The sequence below is a fragment of the Nerophis ophidion genome, linkage group LG01, assembly GCF_033978795.1.
Source record: "Nerophis ophidion isolate RoL-2023_Sa linkage group LG01, RoL_Noph_v1.0, whole genome shotgun sequence".
In the NCBI taxonomy this organism is placed as follows: domain Eukaryota; kingdom Metazoa; phylum Chordata; class Actinopteri; order Syngnathiformes; family Syngnathidae; genus Nerophis; species Nerophis ophidion.
In genome coordinates this window covers 39,547,256-39,568,569 of record NC_084611.1, presented here as the reverse complement: position 1 = coordinate 39,568,569, position 21,314 = coordinate 39,547,256, and the positions used below count along the sequence as shown (strand labels likewise).

Sequence of the window (21,314 nt, the reverse complement as noted above, 5' to 3'; positions counted from 1 at the left end):
ATATCGTCCAGCCCTACTTCCAAAGAATGTTGACCACAACAACAAATGCAAATGTTTGACTAAGGCCTATGAAAGATGATATTTAAAGCATTGGCATCCACCTCTCATGCCCCTATCCATGCTGCCCCTTGGAAACACTTGCTTTAGAGAGCAAGTGGGAAATGTTGTCCCGTAGTGTGCCTAAAATAACATGGATCACTTTCACATGGTGTTGCCTGGGAATTCAACTATAGCCATAGCAACTGCTGCCAAGACAGCCGCAGGGCCAACACAACAACCCTTGATTGGATTGATGCACTTATCCACCAATCCAGTTAAAATGTCAAAGGGCTGTGTGTTCTGAGGCCAAAGTGAAGCATGATCTGTCTGGTCTAATGAGAGCAAAGCATGAAGTACAATTAAGCGGGGCTATAATGAGACAGCTACAGACGGCTTAGATGGCAACGGACTGTTAAGTCAGACCCTCCAGGAATTTGTGATGTTGCGATCGCGCCAAAGCCAAGCAAATTCAACCAATCCCAGAGAATTAAGCGCCACTTTGCAACAATGTCCAATTCACCCAACATCTCTGGACTTTTTGTCCAATCATCATCATTTTGGTCAATTCAATTTGTCCCTGAGCAGCGCTTAATCTCACATGACAACTGCACTAAATTAGTCTGCTTTCTCCAATAAATTGGTTTCTTCTATAAAACGCAAAACCAGTGAAGTTGGCACGTTATATAAATCGTAAATAAAAACAGTTTCGAGCTGATATGGAGATTTACAATCCGCGAGCTTCCTCTACTTGAAAGACCATCAGCTTCCAATGGATCCCACCGATATTTAACACTACCTTTGCACTGCTATTTCAAGTTGTTAGTAATGTTTTATTGTGTTTAAATGGCATCAGCTTTGGTCCTTGTAGTTATGGTAATCATCATAGACATAAAAAAAAAATGCCATTGAGTATTTAAATACAATTTGTTAGAAAAATTGTATGTAAATTATCAAAAAACTTTCCATTCTGCGTTTCCAGTGAACAGATGAGAGCTGTCTTAGTTGCACCAAGCAAAGTCTTGGAAGATTCCGCTATGTACGTTGGAATGACACGGAAGGAGTTATCTATTGTCCTCAAAGACCTGCCGAAGCTGAATCCAGGAGGGGCCCAAGCCAGAGGCATCATCTTCTTTCGTCTTCAATGTGACCGAAAACAATGACTGTTTACATACACCCCATTTCTGTTGTGACATGTGCTGTTGCGTAAACATTAAATACATAAATAAAAGAGGAGACGTAAACCTTTTTCGTCAGAGCGTGGTGCAGGACTGTACAGAGAGTACAGTGGCCAAGTCTCTCTTCAGAGCTGAGTCTAAATTGAATTCTGTCTCTGTTTGATTCCTTGCCTTTTGTCTTGTTTAATAGATGTCATCAGTGTTTGAACCTGACACGATTACAAACTTACATTTTTTTAATTGCTGGTTTATGTACTGACGATAGGGCTGGGTATTATGGCTTATTTCCCAAATCGAATCGATTCATTGGGTTCTAAATCATTTAATCCTAAAACGATTCGATTGGATTCTGTCTACACTTGAATATTGAAAATGTCTCAAAAATTTACAAAACACAAACATACATTGTTTTTGTCTTAACCATAAACAATAGGGGTGTGGGAAAAAAATCGATTTGAATTTGAATCGCGATTTTCACGTTGTGCGATTCAGAATCGATTATTTTTTTTTATCTATTTTTTATTTATTTATTTATTATTTTTTATTTTTTCAATCAATCCAAAAAAACAATACACAGCAATACCATAACAATGCAATCCAATTCCAAAACCAAACCTGACCCAGCACTTTTCAGAACTGCAATAAACAGAGCAATTGAGAGAAGACACAAACACGACACAGAACAAACCAAAAGTAGTGAAACAAAAATGAATATTATCAACAACAGTATCAATATTAGTTATAATTTCAACATAGCAGTGATTAAAAATCCCTCATTGACATTATCATTAGACATTTATAAAAATAAAAATAAAAGAACAATAGTGTCACAGTAGCTTACACTTGCATTGCATCTCATAAGCTTGACAACACACTGTGTCCAATATTTTCATAAAGATAAAATAAGTAATACTTTTGGTTCGTTTAATAGTTAAAACAAATTTACATTATTGCAATCAGTTGACAAAACATTGTCCTTTACAATTATAAAAGCTTTTTACAAAAATCTACTACTCTGCTTGCATGTCAGGAGACTGGGGTAGATCCTGCTGAAATCCTATGTATTGAATGAATAGAAAATCCTTTTAAATCGGGAAAAAAATCGTTTTTGAATCGAGAATCGTGTTGAATTGAACATTTTTATTTTTATTTTTAATTGAATCGTGACCCCCAAGAATCGACATTGAATCGAATCGTGGGACACCCAAAGATTCGCAGCGCTAATAAACAACTTTGGAGAGTTTAACATTTCTTAAAAGTCTCAAAAGATATTATGCCTTGTGAATTGATATTGCAAAATTAAAAACATATTGATGCATTATCAATCAAATCAATATATTTTACCCAGCCCTAGTAAATGACAATGTGTAAATTTTTGTAAATGGCGGTTTCAGTCCATCCATCCATATTCTTTTTCTTATCCGAGGTCGGGTCGCGGGGGCAGCAGTCTAAGCAGGGAAGCCCAGACTTTACTCTACGAAGTCACTTCGTCCAGCTCTTCCCGGGGGATCCCGAGGCGTTCCCAAGCCAGCCGGGACACATAGTCTTCCCTACGTGTCCTGGGTCTTCTCCGTGGCCTCCTACCAGTCGGACGTGCCCGAAACACCTCCCTAGGGAGGCGTTCGGTTGGCATCCTGACCAGATGCCCGAACCACCCCATCTTTGTCAGTCCTATGTCACTAGTATGATTAAGTTGCCTGCTGTAATATTTCATTGAGAAAATGTTAAAATACTCTGATTTTTTTTTTCATTAATACCATGGGTGTCAAACTCAGGCCAGCGGGCCAAATATGGTCTGCCGTGTAATTTCATTTGGCCCTTGAGGCACTATCAAATTAACATTACAGCTGCATTCAACACCCCATTCACCGCTAATACTCATACTCGCCAACCCTCCCGACTCCCAAAGTTCAGTGTCTTTCCCGAAAATCTACCGGAGCAACCATATTGGGGCGAGCCTTAAAGGCACTTCCTTTAGCATACTCTACAACCTGTCGTCACGTCCGCTTTCCCTCCATACAAACAGCGTGCCGGCAAAGTCATATAATATATGCGGCTTGTACACACATGTAGATGAATGCAAGGCATACTTGATCAACATCCATACATGTTACACTGATGGTGGCCGTATAAACAACTTTAACACTGTTACCCAGAACCCCTTGCGGCACTAGCTCTTCTGGGACGCTACAATATACCCCCCAAACCCTTCCCACCTCATTGTTATTTTATTTTTAAATTTAATAGCCTGTGGAAAAAGTTAATGTTGATATTTACCTCAGAAGGCTCCAAATAGAAAACAGGTACTATTTTGTTTATTCAAATTTGATTTAATATACCATTGAAGTTTTTTCGTTTGTTTTTTGAAAGTTGATTTTGCCTTAAGTTATATGAGCGTTGCTTGTTCCATATTCAGTGTTAAAGCAAATCCATGTAGCAAACTGAGCAATAATTAACATTTTATTCATGCACTTTTTACTTAAAGGCTTGAATGTTTGATTCATTCATTATTGTTTTTTTATTTTCAAATTTATTATTAGCCTGTGGAAAAAGTTTATGTTGATATTTACCTCAGAAGGCTGCAAATAGAAAAGAGGCATCCAATTTTTATTTGATATGCCATTGATATTTTTTCATTATTGTCATTATTATTTGAAACTCTATTTTGCATGTCACTATAAAGTTATGTAAGCCTTGCTTGTTCAATATTCAATGCAAATCTTGTTTGGGTCCCTATTAAAAGGTTAATTTGTTCAACCTTTGTTCAATTTAAAATTTTAGCCCACTCTGTATTTGAGTTTGACACCCCTGATTTATACCCATCAGGATGTGGTCAGACGTTATGTCACGTATTAGAACCACTTCTTCAAGAATATTCAGACACTTATTAAACAGGTATGTATATATTTTATCATACACTTGAAGAACATTTACGTATTTTAGCTTTTGTACCTATCATTTGAATGATTGTAGGTGTACTTCTCTCAAAAGTAGAGCAAACAAATGAGGTATGTGATAAATTTTTCCAAAGTTTGGTGTTCAAAAGCTCGCTTTGATGTCACTTTTTTTTAAATTCCCTTTCGCATGATGGGGGACTTTTGGGACTCAGTGTTTTATTTAGGGCTGCAACCATTAATCGATTACATTGGTTATTCGATTAGACAAAAGCTCAGGTTTCTAATCCTTTGCTTTGATTAATCGTTTAATGAGTGTAACTAATAAAAATTGACGAGATCCGGACTGCATCGAGTGCCCGGAACTTTAAAACTGTGCTCGCACGGCCACTGCACCAGAGCGCATATAGGAGCGATGGAGTGACAGTGCCGTGATCTGTGTGGATCTATTTAAATGTTTTTTGTTCATTCACACATGTTAAAAGTGCAATTTCTATGTTTAGGATGTGCATTTATTTAAAAAAGAATGAAGGTTATGGCAAGCAGAAAAAACATAAAATACTATGAGTGGGTTTTATCAGATATAGGGCTGGGCGATATGGCCTTTTATTAATATCTCAATATTTTTGGGCCATGTCACGATACACGATATACCGTATTTCCTTGAATTAGTATTCGCCTGCCTACAATTACTGCCGAGTCAAACTCGTTTCGCAAAATAATTAGCGCATGCTTAGCATAACCTCCGGCTCAGGATTAACGCCGGGTCAAACTCGTTTCTCAAAATAATTATTTTTATTAGCGCATGTCTAGAATTTCCGTCGGGTCAAACTCGTTTCGCCAAATAATTAGCATATGCCTAGAATTTCCGCCGGGTCAAACTCGTCACGTCACGAGTGACACTTCACCTGTCATAATTTTCAAAATGGATGAGACTGATTTCAATAATTTGAAATCACATAAAGGGAAGAAGATTAAGAGCTATTCATTAGGATTTAAGGTCTAAGCCAAGGGTAGGGAACCTATGGCTCTAGAGCCAGATGTGGCTCTTTTGATGACTGCATCCGGCTCTCAGATAAATCTCAGCTGACATTGCTTAACAGGATAAGTAATGAATAATTACGCTGGTAATCACAGTGTTAAAAATAACCCCGTATCAAGACTACAAAGACATCAGCAAAACCATGCAGCACCATAAGTCGCATTAATGGTAAGAAGCATTTTATTTATTATTGGTTATCTTCAGAATAACAATGTTATTTAAAAGGAATAAGAGACTTATCATTCTCTAAACATGTTGGTCTTTCTTAAAAATGCACGCATTTAGTTGTATTCAGTGTTAAAAAAACATTATATGGCTCTCACGGAAATACATTTTAAAATATTTGGCTTTCATGGCTCTCTAAGCCAAAAAGGTTCCCGACCCCTGGTCTAAGCTATTGAATATGCTAAAAAGAACAGTAAGCGGCTATGTTTTATTAATATACCGTAGCTGCGTGTGTCAAATATGAGTCATTAAATGACTCCCGCCTCCTGGTGGTAGAGGGTGGTAGTGATCCTTCTTGCGACAACTCGGCTGCAGAAGAAGTGACAACAAGCAGCAAGAGTGAGCAGCGATCGTTTATTTTTTCCCTTGCTTGCACTTTTAACATGGATGATTCCATATCTAAAATAAAACAGTTTTCTAAACTGGACTTTCAATGAAAGCAGGAGGTAATAAAGGTAGATCTCCATCGAGACAGAGAGACTTTTAAAACTGAAGAAAGATAAGGAAGACATTTATAAACAAGTTATCGATGCTTTTGATCAGAAGTAGCTGCGCATGGACTTCATTTATAAGTAAAGGTAAGACCATAATAACGTTTCAATGATGGTATCCTTACATCACACTCAAATTTATAAGCGCAGGCCTAAATTTATCGCATGCCTTTGGTAAGCGCCGGAGTGAGAAGAGGTTTTAAATTAATTAGCGCCCGGGCGGCAATTCAAGGAAATACGGTTTATCTTGACATTTTGCCTTAGCCTTGAATGAACACTTGGTGCATATAATCACAGCAGCATGATGATTCTGTGTCTAAATTAAAACATTCTTCTTCATACTGCATTAATATATGCTCATTTTAAACTTTCATGCAGAGAGGGAAATCACAACTAAGTCAATTGACCAAAACTGTATTTATTAAACAGTTATTAAGCAGTGGCACAAACATTAATGTCATTTCAAAACAGAAAGAGCAAGATTGACATTTTAAAACAAGCTCTTAGTGCACTTTTGTCACTAAGATGACATATCAAAACAACACTACATTAAATGCCACTTTTTGTACAGAATGCCACTACAATAGTTAAAAACAAATAAAGTGCACTTTTGTGCATGATGTCACAAAAGATATTTCAAAAACTGTCAAATAAAAATGAGCTGCATAATAGTTCTGTGGTAGGTTCCTGCAGACTTTATCCCCTTCTGTTGATTTTTTTTTCATACGGTGTTGATGTGGAAATGGTTGTTTTGGCATTTTGTGGGTGTGGCACCGGCCAGAGATGTTGAAATGCAGTTTCAAGCACTCTTCATTCTCTAGCGGGTGACTTTTCAAATGATGCTCCAAATTAGCAGTGCTGATACTTATTGTAGCAAAGCTTTTGCCGCATAATTGTTCGACATATTCCCGCTTGAAGTCAAACCACCGCCGGTTGATAACCCCGTGCTGTTTTTCTTGGGAATGAATGCTTCCTCCATTTGTTACCAGAGTTGCACCTTCTCTCTCTTATATTACCACTCGCAGCGCACTGTTAGCATCACAGCTAATGTTAACCATGGAGCTACCTCTCTGCTCGGGGACACGCGTGACGTATGTAAGAAGGTGCGCTAGTTAATGTCTCTGTGAGAAGGAGAGACAAGAAAGAGTGGGAAACGCTTGTAGTGTAATGCCCGCAGCTAAACGCAACTGCGTGAGAACATATACTCGAATATTACGATATAGTCATTTTCTATATCGCACAGAGACAAACCCGCGATATATCGAGTATATCAATTTATCGCCCAGCCCTTGTCACATGTTGTTGTTGACGAACCCCAAGAGGCAGAGAAGGCGGCAGGCATTGTGCAAGTAAACATGATTTAATTTAACACTAAAACAAGAACAAACAGAAGGCGCGCACAAGGCGGAGAACAAACTTGGCTATGAACAAAAACTAGCACAAAGACTAACTGTGGACTAGAAACAAAAACACTTACTGTGACACGAAGGAACTATGACATGAGCAGAGTGAACAGCAGTAGACACAGCTACAATGATAAGTAATAATGACATTGACAGGTAGTGGTGACAACAATCCAGCACTGACTGGAGGGGAAGGCAGCTTTAAATAGTAGCTTGCTGATTGACACCAGGTGTGGCCAGGTGCCAATCAGCAACAGCTGGGGAGACACAGCACTCAGGGAGACAAACAGGAAACAGACAAAATAAGAGCGCTGGCAGGAAACAAACACAAACGCAGAGGAAAAACTAAAACTTGGCCAAACTGTCAGGAACAATCCTTACAGCCCTAAGATTAATCAAACAATCTAATCGATTGGTTACTCGATTACTAAAACAATTGATAGCTGCAGCCCTAGGTTTATTACTTTTATATTTTACTAACAGTGGTTAAAAGTAAAAAAGTACAGTTCCAATAAACACATTCAACCTCAATCTTCTTAACCATGTTAGACGGGTAGGGCAAGGGTGGAGGAAGCTGAACATAACAAACCATCGCGTCACCAACCACTATGACTAAGACTGATTTGTCAAGAAGAAGCAGCCATCATTACATCAACAACCACAACAACTAAGACTAATTTCCCAAAGGACAAGATGAAGAAGAAGAAGAAAAGAAGAAAATGAAGAAAAAGAAGCATTTCCTCAAAGAAGGTAGGATGTGCAACCTGCCCTTGTTCTTTAGTCATCATTGCAGTATGAGGGGATGAGCTAAAAATACCCTGACACCCTCTGAGCATCTTCTCCATTGTTTTCCTCCGCCTTCTCCCCCTCCTCCTCCCACAGTAAGGAATGCTTCCTAAAAAGAGGCTTGCTTTGCGACGACAAAAAGCAAAAAGAGAGAAGATTGGAAACATTTAAGGGTACCCCACAAAAGTACAGCTCTTACATTTCAGCAACCATTTTTATACCTTGTCAAAAGACAACACAATAGAAAGTGACCCGAAAAAACTTGGTTAAACTTTAGAGTAGTCAGCGTGAGGCTTGTACAGCAATATCTCTTGACTATCCACTGAAAATGAATACACACACAGCTAGGGCTGGGTGATGTATCGATATACTCGATATATCACGGGTTTATCTCTATGCGATATAGAAAATGACTATATCGTTATATTCAAGTATACGTTCTCACGCAGTTACTCCCACGGAGCAGAGAGGTAGCAACATGGCAACGTTAGCTGTGATGCTAAGGGTGAGGTGCGGGTGGTAATACAAGAGAGAGAAGATGCGAATCTGGTAACAAATTGAGGAAGAGTTAATCCCAAAGAAAAACAGCACATGGATCCATCGTCCGGCGGTGGTTTGGCTTCAAGCGGGAATATGTTCCAACAATTATGCAGCAAAAGCCTTGCTACAAAAAGTAGCAGCACTGCTAATGTAGCATCATTTTTGAAAGGTCACCAGCTAGAGAATGAAGAGTGCTTGAAACTCTGTATGTCAACATCTCCAGCCGGTGCCACACCAACAAAATGCCAAAACAACCATATCCACATCAACACCGTATGAAAAAAAAAGTCAACAACAGAAGGAGATAACGTCCACAGGAACCTATTATGCAGCTCATTTTTATTTGACAGTTATTGAAATATCTTGTGTGACATCATGCACAAAAGTGCACTTTATTTATTTTTTAACTATTGTAGTGACGTTCTGTACAAAAAGTACACTTTAATTTAGTGTTGTTTTGATATGTCATCTTGGTGACATCATGCACAAAAGGGCACGAATAGCTTGTTTTAAAATGTCCCCGACAATCTTGCACTTTCTGTTTTGGAAATGACATGAATGTTTGTGTCACTGCTTAACAACTGTTTAATACATACAGTTTTGGTAAACTGAATTAGTTGTGATTTCCCTCTCTGCATGAAAGTTTAAAATGAGCATATATTATTGCAGTATGTATATCTCCTTCCGTTGTTGACTATTTTTTTTTTCAAACGGTGTTGATCTGGAAATTGTTGCTTCGGCATTGTGTTGTTGTGGCACCGAACAGAGATGTTGACATGCAGTGTCAATCACTCTTTATTCCCTAGCGGGTGACTTTTCAAATGATGCTACATATTAGCAGTGCTGCTAATTTTTGTAGCTACGCTTTTGCCGCATAATTGTTCAACATATTCCCGCTTGAAGCCAAACCACCGCCAGACGATGGACTCCGTGCTGTTTTTCTTGGGAAATAATTCTTCCTCCATTTGTTACAGGATTTGCACCTTCTCTGTCTCGTATGACCACTCGCAATGCACTGTTAGCACCGCAGCTAATGTATTGCTTTTGCACTATCTTGTTCAGCTCATTCATTGCTTATGTTCTTTGTTTTTTTTTGTTTTGTTTTTTGCTCTATGCTTTTTAACCTGTAGAGCACTTTGATTCAATTTAAAATTGTGTTGTAAACATTCGATATAAATAAAGTTTCCTTGGCTTGCTTTGCTTATAGTTTACATATTGTGTTGCTATGGTTACACTGTCAATAACACTCACCATAAATACATTAAAAAACATACAGTTAATATATGAGATCAGATTTCACTCAAGGATGATGGGAATAGCAAGCACAAAACCTTAAAAATAAGATCTCTATGTCTAATGCAAAAACAAATGGCTATGTGTAAATGTTTCTCAATGAGGTTTTGAAAAATAAATATAGAAACTTTTGTGAAAGTTTACTTCCTACCGTTTGTATCAAAAAGATGCCCAACTCGACTGTAAGTGCTATACTAGCAACTATTCTAAAATTGTCAGTGGATGTGAGCATCCATGCGTGGGCGACCCCGGGTGCAAGGTGGGTGAAGTGTCCTGCCCAAAGGCACAACAGCAGCGAATGGAATGGAGGACGTAACACTTTAGTTATTGTACATTCTGCTCTTCCTCCTGAGCCACTACCACCCACACAATTGAAAGCATAGAATGGGGAATTAAGGGTTCTAGTCCATCCCCTGATTGATTAGTACGTACCAACACTAGCTTTATTTTGGGAATCTAAGAACGTCTTAATCTCATCTTGTGTGGAAAATACGCTCTTTCGCCTTAAATAAAAATCGACACAAACTTTCAAAAAATTAGCCACTCTTTTCTTAGGCATCACTGGCGCTCAGTCGGCCCGACATTTCCCGACAGGACCCGTTGCATACTTCACTCTAATCAGCGCTTCCACCATCTGACGTCCAAAATTAGACGACCTTATATTCGAATTACACGCGGATTAAACAGTCGCGCGTGGAGGTTAAACGAGGATCGCTCAGGCAGCCCACATCAGCTCCACAAGGAGCGCTCTTACGTAACTCCAGGCCCGATAACGAAAAGAGTGGTTATACGCTGGCATTCTGACCATCCCATTAGCTAATTCATTCAGCCCACTGGCTACACTCAGAAAAAGGCTTCTGTTGTTCCACACACACTATTTTCCCTTCAAAGTCACAATGTAACTCTCTCGACGTGTGTGAGAAAGAGAACGTGTGTGTGTGTGTGTGTGTGTGTGTGTGTGTGTGTGTGTGTGTGTGTGTGTGTGTGTGTGTGTGTGTGTTGGCAACAAAATGCTGATTCAGAGGGAGGCCTTAGGGCTGGGTGATGTTTGTGATGAGTACATTTGACAACTAAAAAAACGTGACCAAAGAGCTGGGAGGGATCCCTTTTCATATGTGTGCAGTTGTTTGCAGAATATATTGACTCAAAAAGCCATACGGAAGGCTAAAAACATTAATTTGGAACACAGTAAAGCATTATAAGGAAGTGTGATATTTTAAATTGGCATGCTCCTGTGTAATATATTCAATAAACAATCCATAGTCGCTACCACAACTGCACCATCAGTCGCAAACCAGATGTTGAGCTGCATTTGTGCATTTTTTCATGTAATACCGTATTTCCTTGAATTCCCACCGGCGCGCTAATTAATTAATACTAAGCAGGCGCTAATTATTTTGCGAAGCGAGTTTGACCCGGCAGTAATTCAAGGCAGGCGCATACTATATGCCCGGCGGTAATTCAAGGAAATTAAGGTATCTTAAAAGAATATCGCAAGATCTTTGAAAATCACATAACAATCCAGCCTATCAAACTGAACATCCATCCATCATTGTCTATCGCTTGTCTCTTTCAGGCTTGCGGGGGAGGGGGGGGGGTGCTGGAGCCTATTCCAGCTGCACATGGGCGGAAGGCGGTGTACACCCTGGACAAGTCGCCACCTCATCGCAGGGCCAACATAGATAGACAACATTCAAACTCACATTGAGGTACCGCTGTAATAATACATTAACTGCACGAGACCTCAGCTCCAACCTTTTTCATTGTCTTGTTTCCGTTTTTTTGGCAAAGTGATGGCAAAGTGAAAAGGTGTGATGACGACAATAAACATAAAACCAGAAATGATTGTGTCGTAGGAAAGTGGCATGCAGATCGCTGCGTTGACTGCTTAGTATATAATAATAATAATATTAAAACTTCCCTTTTTTTTCCTTTCACGGCTAATTATGCAAATTTGATGAGGGTGTCATCATCAAATGTATGATGACTGTGACAGTTTGACACTGGAAGGAACTAATTGAATTCCTCAAATGTTTACAATTATTACACTTCATTGTAAAATATTATAAAAGTAAATCGAGAGGCCAACCAGCGAGCATCACTGTTCGCCCGTAGCATATATACACAATTAAATGACTTGACTTTATTTATTCATGCTTGCAGTGGAGCCAAGGCCCCACTGAAAAAACAGCTGAACTTTACAATAGATATCAAACAAACAAAAATAAAAAATTAAAAGAACAAACAGTATTTTAACAATTTTGAACATCCTCAGGGCAGCAGCAGCATGGAAACTGTTAGCATTCTGGTATATAACTGTATTACTTATTTAATTTGTGTCATTATACAGCTTAATTGCAGCGTGCAGGGTAGAGTTTTTAAGTCTCTTTGTCTTTGCTCTGGGCTCGGGTTCAGCCAGCTTATGTTGGTTCCTCAATGTCCTGGCAGTGCGGCTGCCTCGTGTTGGAGGTAGCAGGTCATGCAAAGGATGTTGCTCATCATGCATATCCCTGACCAGCTTCACTGCAGCCTCCTCTCTCCTGGTCTGGAGTGATGGTAGGGGTTGTGAGATGTTTCCAGCTCTCCTTGTAATGATTTTACAGGCACGTTTCTGGACTCGCTCTAGCTCTGCCTGTTGTTTTTTGGAGCAGCCCACTAAGAGCACTGAGCTATATTCCAGACACGGCCTGATGAGAGTGGCGTAGATGGTAACAAGGTCGTCGGCAGGTAGTCCATGTCTCGCCATGACTGTGAAGTAGTGCAGCCGCTTGGAGGCGGTTTTTATTGCCTTCTCGATGTGCACATCTCCAGTGAGGTTTTGGTCGAGGTGGTAACCCAGGTACTTTGTTGTTTCCACGACAGGGACCTCCTGTCCCCCCAACATCAGTGCAGGAGGTTGTGGTGGATTACGGGCAAAACATATTCGGAGTTCTACTGACTTCTTCCCGTGAAGTATCATTTTTTTATTTGCTGCCCATTCGTCCAGCCTTTGTGCCTCCTGGCACATGGTTGTGTCTGACATGATGCTGGATATAGGGATCGCTCTCGATAGCCCGATGTCGTCTGCATACCCCACATCAAGGGTGTCCTCAAACACAGCATTCCGGGTAGCCATGTAAAGGAGGAAGACATATGGGGAGACAACACCCCCTTGTGGTACCCCAGATGTAACTTCAATCCAGGGGCTATGAACTCCATTTGCCACGACTCTCTGTCTCCTTACTGAGATGTAACTATGGAGCCAGGCTGTCAGATATGGGCACAGTCCTAAGTCCAATATGTTTTGCATCAAGATGCCATGGTCAATTACATCAAAAGCTTTTGACATATCTGCCAACAGTACTCTCACCATCGTTGGTTTGGAGTCGGTTTCGGTAAGCCAAGTGTGCATTGCCCTGACTAGAGCCGTTGTTGTACTGTGCTTAGGCAGATATGCATATTGATTTTTGCACACGTCCAGCACGGTTGGCATAAGCTTTTTCAACACAAAACGTTCAATGGTTTTCCCCACACAAGAAGTTAGTGAGATAGGACGCCAGTCTGAGATATCATAAATATCTGCATTTATGTGCAGCTTCTGTGCAGATTAGACATTATTATTGCTTTATATGTCTTTTACATGATAGAAAAGGTCTCCGAGTGCACGGAAAAGAAAAAAAACGAAATATGGAACACAATCTGCCAACCTTGTGAGGCAAAATGTTACGCCTGAGGCCAAAATATATTCTCTTTCTCTGCCCTTGTATCCTCTCCATCATTGCTTGGAGGGGAGGGAAGGGGGTTGCCATGGAGACAGCGAGGCCTCTCTCGTCATTGGCTGGTTAAATGAAGTCAGAGTGACGAGGGAAGTGGAGCCCACGAGCCCAAACTGGGCCTGATTCTTGTTGTTGCTGTAGCTACTGCTTTCACACGCTGCTCATAATCATTTCCTTCCAGATATACAGTACACACGCACACACACACACACACACACACACACACACACATATATATATATATATATATATACAAATATGTATACACTTATATATACACACACACACATATATATATATATATATATATATATATATATATATATATATATACACACACATTATATATATGCATCTACATATGCACATACATATATAATTATATATATATATATATATATATATATATATATGTATATACACACACACACACACACACATATACATATATCAATCAGTTTATTTATCAAGCCCTAAATCACAAGTGTCTCAAAGGGCTGCACAAACCACAACGACATCCTCGGTAGAGCCCACATAAGGGCAAGGAAAAACTCACCTCTATATATATATATATATATATATATATATACACACACACACATATATACACACACACACATATATGTATATACATATATATATATATATATATATATATATATATATATATATATACATATACATATGTGTGTGTATTGATGAGCCTGTGTCATACACACACACACGCACACACACACACACATAATGCAGCCGGGACAGGCTCCAGCACACCCCGCGACCCCGAAAGGGACAAGTGGTAGAAAATGGATGGATGGATATATACACACACACACCAAATTAGTGTATTAATAATATACAACCAGCCTGCAGCAGCACAGGTCAGAAACACCTGTGAGGTGAAGAAGATGATGTAGGCGTGACATCATATCGAGCATCTTACAGCTGAGAAAAACTGAACACAGCTGCTTCATGCACCAGCTTGAGGGATGAAGAGGGAAACGGCCAGACAAGAAGACAGATGTTTAGTTATTATCTCAATTAAAGAAGATTTGTAATGCCTTAATTATTTAAAGGCCTACTGAAACCCACTACTACCCACCACGCAGTCTGATAGTTTATATATCAATGATGAAATATTAACATTGCAACACATGCCAATACGGCCTTTTTAGTTTACTAAATTGCAATTTTAAATTTCCCGGGAGTTTCTTCTTGAAAACGTCGCGTAATGATGACGTGTACGCGTGACGTCACGGGCTGTTAGGAAATATGAGCGCTGCGCGCACACACAGCTACAAGTCGTCTGCTTTAACGGCATAATTACACAGTATTTTGGAGATCTGTGTTGCTGAACCTTATTCAATTTGTTCAATTAATATTGGAGAAGTCAAAATAGAAAGATGGAGTTGGGAAGCTTTAGCACGGTGATTCCTTGTTTAAAATTCCCGGATGTGAAACTTTACTATGGATCACAGCGATACGTGGATCCCGACCGAATGTCAACCAGCAGGTTTCGGTGAGTAAATTGTGGTAAAAAGTCACTTCTTACCGGAGATCAGCTGAGCTTGCCCCGTCCATAAAGTTGCTGTCGACTTCCCTGAGACATTGGCGTCAAGACACCCGTGGACACACACCTCCGACTATCAGGTACTGTTAAACTCACTAAAACACTAGCAACACAATAGAAAGATAAGGGATTTCCCAGAATTATCCTAGTAAATGTGTCTAAAAACATCTGAATCCGTTCCAATGCAATCGCGTTTTTTGTTTTTTTACTTGTTTTTTTGTTTTGTTTTGTTTTTTCTAGTCCGTCGCTATCAATATCTTCAAACACAAATCTTTCATCCTCGCTCAAATTAATGGGGAAATTGTCGTTTTCTCGGCCCGAATAGCTGTTTTTGTTGGAGGCTCCCATTAAAAACAATGTGAATATGTGAGGAGCCATCAACATGTAACGTCATCGTCTGCGACCTCCAGTAAAGGCAGGTCTTTTCTGTTAGCGACCGAAAGTTGCAAACTTTATTGTGGATGTTCTCTACTAAATCCTTTCAGCAAAAATTTGGCAATATCGCAAAATGATCAAGTATGACACATAGAATGGACCTGCTATCCCCGTTTAAATAAGAAAATCTAATTTCATTAGGCCTTTAAGGTTCAATAAAAAATCAAAGTATTTCATGTAGGGCTGCAACTAACGATTAATTTGATAATCTATTAATCTGTGGATTATTACTTCGATTAATCGATTAATAATCGGATAAAAAAGACAAACCACATTTTTATCTTTTCCAATACTTTATTTTAAAAAAACGGATACTGGCACCATGTCCTTTTGACTTGCCAAACATAACAATAACAAGGCAAGTGTTAGAAAAACGTTTGTTTTATTTATAAAGTGCACCATTGTCATGCACAATAGCAATAATTTTGCTTAGGGGAATTTCAAACCTGCCTACTACCTATTACAACCATTCTGCAATGTTAGATGTTCAATGTCTTTCCTCTAGTGGCATGGTCGTAAGGCAGATTGACTTCATGTTCCATTCCTCTCCAATGTAATGTCAAGGTAGGCTACACTTGTCCACACATCAGTGGTCAGAACAATTTTGCTCTGGGTGGCTTTAATGTCAGTTTACATAGCTTGAAATGTCTGCTGATACTTTTTCTCCATCTGTTTGGTAAAATGGGTCCTTGAGGGGAGTGTAACCAGGGTTGAGGACGTAAATCATTTTTCTGAAACCGTCATCCTCCACCATTGATAGTGCCCTCATGTCAGTTACCAACATATTTAGGACACTATCAGTCAGTGCAGCCGCTTGCACACCTTCCTTTGTACCAAGTCTCTAATGCTGGGTTGTTTCTTTCTGAAATTAGAGAAAAAAACATGTCATGAATGTACATAGTAACAACATTTACATGTAACTCAATACATACTTAGTTGATTTATTTAATAATTTCTGATGTAAAAGGCACATTTTTTCATGTCATGGTGACTGCTGCTTAGTTTTTCTTGTTATATTGTTATTTTTACTGTTATATTTTTATTCTTATGTTGCTTTTTTATTTTTATTCTAATTGTAACATGTTCTTCTTTTTTTTATTTATTTAAACCCCCGTTATTTACTTTTTAAATTCGATCTCAATTCTGTACACTGCTGTTGGAATTTAAATGTTCCTGAGGAAACTCCCTGAGGGAATCAAAAAAGTAATATCTATCTATCTATCTAATTATACCACCAAATTTAAAAAAAAGCTAAATGAAATGAATGGACAATGGGTATGCAGCATACAACAATAATAACACAGAAATGTAACTCATAAGATCAGAACTGAATCAGATATTGTACACGTTTCTGTTGTGAATAATAAAGGATTCATTTTAGGCTGCCTGTGAATAGCAGCATGAAATATTCCAGCACCTTCATAACGTTTATTTTACTAAAGCGTCACTCAAGTCTAAATAGATTTATATAGCTTTATCGGGTCTGGCTACATTGATCCATTATGAAACCAACCTGAGATATTTTTGTCCGTTTATTAACTTAAAATAATCTCCTCGTTAACAACATATTAAAAATACACAAAGACAGACACAACGGATCAATGTACTCGGACTATGGTCTTAAAAAGTTACGTACCGTGAGTTTTTTTCTTCATCCATGGATTCAACATGCTTCCTCTTCAGGTGCTCCAGAAGCGATGTCGTACTTCCGTGCCACGCCAGGTCGATGCTGCACATTTTGCAGGAAACTGTCTTCTTTGCAGTGTTTAGGGTGAAGAATTCCCACACTTTTGACAACTTAAGTCGTACACTTTTTTCCAATGCACTTACACTATCGCTCCAGTTTTCCTCCGCCATTTTTCGAATGTTTCCAGACAAAGAACACGGCTTGGTCACGTGAGCTGGACATACCACATCATTGGCTGGCTTACTGCCGCCGCCCTGGCGCTGTTTTGTACTTTTTTGTACTTATTTTGATTATTGTTTCTCAGCTTTTTGTAAATTTTGCAGTTCCTAAATAAAAGTTTAGGAAAGAACGAAAGGAAAAAAGAAAATAAAAAAAAGAGCCTCAGCGCATGCGCACTGCATACATCCAACGAATCGATGACTAAATCAATCGCCATCTATTTTGTTGCAGTCCTAATTTCATGCAAAAAGTAATGCATCATAATTGCTGTAAAGAAAACTGAAACACAGCAAAATACATAAAGTGGCCCCACGTTTTTTTATTTATTGATCGGCTGGTTCTTGGTGGACTCGTGTATATATATATATATATATATATATATATACATACATACATACATATATATATATAGATACATATATATAAATATATATACATTTATATATATATACAAATATATACATATATATATACACACATATATATATATATATATATATATATATATATATATATATATATATATATATATATATATATATACATATATATATATATATATATATATATATTATATATATATACATACATATATATGTATGTATAAGATGCTCCCACCCCAAGGAATTAAAAACAACTATCCTCGTTGTAGCAGGCTCAGGTTATTAGCTCCAGTAGGAGAAAGCTCGCTGAGCTGGCTCAGGTTCTTAGCTTCAATGTAGACTTCAAAGTCCAATATGCAGTCTCCACAGATGAAATGTACCCAACTGCCATGTTTGAATAGGATACAAGACTATAAAAATCCTGTCAAAACGCTATGAAATATTTTTTGGAAATAGTAAAACGTAGACAAACAAACACTACAGAGACAAAATACGAGCAGCCATCTTGAGTTGCTGCCCCATTGTTAGACCAATATAATACATTTATAACATATTATACTCAGAGGTGGGTAGAGTAGCCAGAAATTGTACTCAAGTAAGAGTACTGTTACTTTAGAGATTTATTACTCAAGTAAAAGTAAGGAGTAGTCACCCAAATATTTACTTGAGTAAAAGTAAAAAGTATGTTGTGAAAAAAGTACTCAAGTACTGAGTAACTGATGAGTAACCTGATTACGGCAACAAATAATGCACAAAAACATAAAAATAGCAATGAGCAAATTCAGAGCCAGGAATATCTCTTAAGCAACTAAAACAATAATATGTATTAAATAATAGTACATTAAAATAAAATAAAAAATGGCACATTGAGCCACAATAACTTAACAGCACCATAGCCTCAGTAGGCATTCATTGATTTGATTGATTGATTGATTGATTGATTGAAACTTGTATTAGTAAATTGTACAGTACAGTACATATTCCGTACAATTGACCACTAAATGGTAACACCCCAGTAAGTTTTTCAACGTTTATCAATTACTTAGTAAATGACCAAGTCGAGGTGATCTACCTCATATATACATATACATACACATAGGGATGTCCCGATACAACTTTTTCACTTCCGATACGATACCAATATTGTAGCCTTGAGTATTTGCCGATACCGATATCAAAACGATACGATATAGGCACGAATCATACATATATTTATTCCTTATTTTGTTTTGTAGAATGTTAGAAAAGGCTTGATAAAGTGATGTTACTGTTACTGATGTTGTAGTGTTAAAACAGAAAACAATAGTCAGCAAGAGTAGGTATAGGAAAAACTGACCCATTTATTATTAACCAATAGGTTACATAAATTTTAGCCTTCAACATAAGAGTATTACCTCAACAAATCCAATAAAAACAAAATGTTATATTTAAAGTGCAAAATAACCACTAATACCAACATAATTATACAATTGAAAATAATAAATTAAAAATGAATTAGAAGACCCTGAAAAATAACCTAAATAAATCCAATAAAAAAAACAAAAAACGTTTTAAAGTGCAAACAATTCAAGTTCACTTCAGTTATTTTTTTACTGTCAGCATATGTTGGAAACAACTGTGGGCAGGGACAAAAAACACAAAAACAACACAATATTGTCCACTGTCCAATTGCTCTAAATTAAGAGTTCACAGCTCCAGTTTCACTGACTGACTATGCCCAAAAACAATGTAGTAATTACTCTTAGTCTTCACTGAAGAATAGTGTAAACACAATAAACATATCACTCTAATAACAAGAGCATAAAACAAATAATAATCAGTCAGTGCTGACTACCCTTACTACTCCTCCTCCTCCTTCTCCACTTTCTGCAGTCCGAGCATAATGTGGATTTTTTTAAGAAGATAAGCATTTCGGCATGCTGTGAGTTAAAATACTTCCACACAGCCGACATCACTACACTTTGCTGAGCACACGCGTTGTCGTTGTTGTGATCACGTGGGCTGTGCATGCTGGATCAGAGACGCTCTTCTTCCGCGGCCGCCACCAACGTTAATTAAGGGGCATTGCCGCCACCTACTGTGTTGGAGTGTGATCAAACCAGTCACCTATTATAGAAGTGCTGCAGCGGCAAATGGACAGCTTATATCGGAGTTTTTAGATTCATTCCGATAAAATCCGATATTCACTTTTTTGGCTAATATCGGACCGATTTCCGATATCAATATCGGATCGGGACATCCCTACATACACACACATATCATTTATACACACATATCATACATACACACACAAATAATTTATACACACACACATACATATATATATATTCACATACATTTATATATACAGTATATAATTTATATTTATTTATTTTGCCGTTTTTGTTCACATGTTGAAGGTGTTTTAATGAATAAGCATGCATGTTTAACATATAGATTCCTATCTTTCATGAAGACAAGAATATAAGTTGGTGTATTACCTGATTCAGATGACTTGCATTGATTGGAATCAGACGTTTATGTTTTCAAATGGAGGAGAAAAAAGGTTCCTCTTTTCTGTCTAATACCACATGAAAGTCGTTGGTTTTTGGCATCTTATCTGTCCAGCTTACATATTCGTTTTTATACACTTTACAAGAAAAACATTGGCGGCAAACTCCGTAGCTTGCTAGCTTGTTTGCGCTGGCTTTCGGAGACTCTTATTTTGTTAACGCAGGCGCTTTTATTGTGACGACAGGAACTGTGCGATCAGTCTTTAGGCTTTTGACGGGAAGTACGGTTGAAATAAAAAGTGTTTTTTTTCCTTTACACTTTTGATTGATTGATTGAAACTTTTATTATTAGATTGCACAGTACAGAACCTATTCCGTACAATTGACCACTAAATGGTAACACCCCAATAAGTTTGTCAAAATGTTTAAGTTGGGTTTTACGTATCACGGTCATGTGACCGCCTGGCTCTGTTTGATTGGTCCAACGTCACCAGTGACTGCATGTGATTGGTGAAACGCAGGCATGTGTTACTTTGAAGCTCTGTCATTAACCAAAACAAACATTAATAGATCGATAAAAAAAGTAACGAGTAGCGAGCTTAATGTAGATAAATGGAACGGAGCAAAAGTAGCGTTTCTTCTCTATAAATATACTCAAGTAAAAGTAAAAGTATGTTGCATAAAAACTACTCGTAGAAGTACAATTTATCCCAAAAGTTACTCAAGTAAATGTAACGCGTTACTACCCACCTCTGATTATACTAATACACAATATAATAAAGAAAGATGCTATAAATAATCTATTTACAATTGAATCGTAGCCCCTGAATCCTAATTGTAATCGAATCGTGAGCTGTCCAATGATTCCCACCTCTTATTAATCATTCC

At 38.1% G+C, this 21,314-nt stretch overlaps 1 protein-coding gene and 1 long non-coding RNA gene across 7 annotated transcripts in view; both read right to left on the bottom strand.

Moving 5' to 3' along the window:
- LOC133554076 (membrane-associated phosphatidylinositol transfer protein 2-like) overlaps positions 1–21,314 on the bottom strand; it is a 183,902-nt gene that overhangs the window by 126,005 nt on the left and 36,583 nt on the right. The gene's annotated exons all lie outside the window — the stretch shown is intronic.
- Positions 15,920–17,825, bottom strand: LOC133569347 (uncharacterized). Its single transcript, XR_009809799.1, has 2 exons — positions 17,282–17,825; positions 15,920–16,507 (listed from the first exon to the last, which is right to left on the bottom strand). It is a non-coding gene; the product is annotated as an uncharacterized LOC133569347 (long non-coding RNA).